We start from the raw sequence: 1,563 nt of genomic DNA on the forward strand, positions 1-1,563 counted from the left end.
GCCGATCCCACTGACTAAAGAGCGCCCCTCGCCAGTGCATTAAACCTTCCGGCTTCTTCTGAGGCACAGCAGTTAGATGATGTCAAAATTCACAAATCAACCTTGATTATGTGAAACTGTGCGCCCTGCCATAAGCTGCCTGCAAAACTAACACTAATAGGCTTGGGTCCTGTCACTAACTAGCCTGGCCACTCAAATATCAAAAACTGAAAAAAGGGGCCAGATAGGGTCTTGCAAAATTACTGCACTGCACCTAGACAGTCATTTCTAAGTACATATGATTTAATTCACATTGATTTCAAAACGTTTTTTCACAATTTTTTGAATGAACATTTCATCATGACATAGAGATAGGCACCGGATTTTCAGTGTACTCTACATACATACAAAATATATAAATTACATACAAATATCAAAAGCAAAAAAAAAAGGGTGAGAAAACTTCAATATCAATTTAGGTACCTCATTCTGAAAGAATGTTGAAATTTATGCTTATTTGTAACAGTGGTGAGGTGGGTCCCTAAAAATTTTTAATGACACCATATTTTCTATATTCTTTTTAGTTAAGACATCTCCAGTCCACGCCCTGAGGATAACCCTAGAACATAGCAGGGTTTGAAACGCGTTGGCATTATGGTTGAAGCTAAATATTGTTTTGGGTCACGTATGGGAATTGGTCAAAGAAATTAACCCCCATCAGTGACAGGACCCATGAGCCAATATTGTTGCCTTCAGCCTATAAACCAGGCAGGACCTTTTGAACTGTGTTGAGTCCGCCTGCTCATTGTGCTTTATACACGGACTGGTGCCCTCTAAATTCTAGGAGGACAATGAGAATACGAATGGTGTTTATGTTGTACATATTTTGATATTGAAGTTTTCTAACCCTTTTTTTTGCTTTTGGGATTTTTATGTAATTTATGTCTTTTTGTATGTATGTAGATTACACTGGAAATCCAGTGCGTCTCTCTATGCCATGATGAAATGTTCTTTTAAAAAATTGTGCTGGCTTGAGCGGAGACCGAAACAAATCGCACATTCAGAGGCCCTTTTTCTGTGTCAGAATAGCTATCAAGAGTGTGCGATGCATGTTTAAGGCTGTTATGCTAACACTCAAAAAGATACATAGGGGCATATTATCAAGGGGGTTTATCTCCGCTTTTTTGGCTTTAAAAGCCAAGAAAGCGGAGATAAAATGATCTCCCTATTACCTAGCTGTCGCTAACACCAGTTAGCGACAGCTAGTAGGAGATAGCGACCATCTTTGGCCCCACTTTGCATGTCAGTGATATTTATCACTAATGACATGCAAAGTGGGCGTGCCAAGATGTTAGCGACTGGATACAGTCGCTAACATCGCTATCTCCTATTACCAACTTTTGGAGATATTCGCGCTAAGCGCGAATATCTCCAAAAGCTAACACCTGCCCCTGAGCAGTTCTTAGCCATGTTATCCAATGGGAGGTGGATAACATGGCTAAGAGCATTAGCTCGGTAATGCATGAATATCATTGACTTTTCAGCGATATTCATGCATTGCGGCCGTTTTTTATCGCATTTGCG

This window comes from Lissotriton helveticus, chromosome 10 (assembly GCF_964261635.1).
Source record: "Lissotriton helveticus chromosome 10, aLisHel1.1, whole genome shotgun sequence".
Taxonomy (NCBI): Eukaryota; Metazoa; Chordata; class Amphibia; order Caudata; family Salamandridae; genus Lissotriton; species Lissotriton helveticus.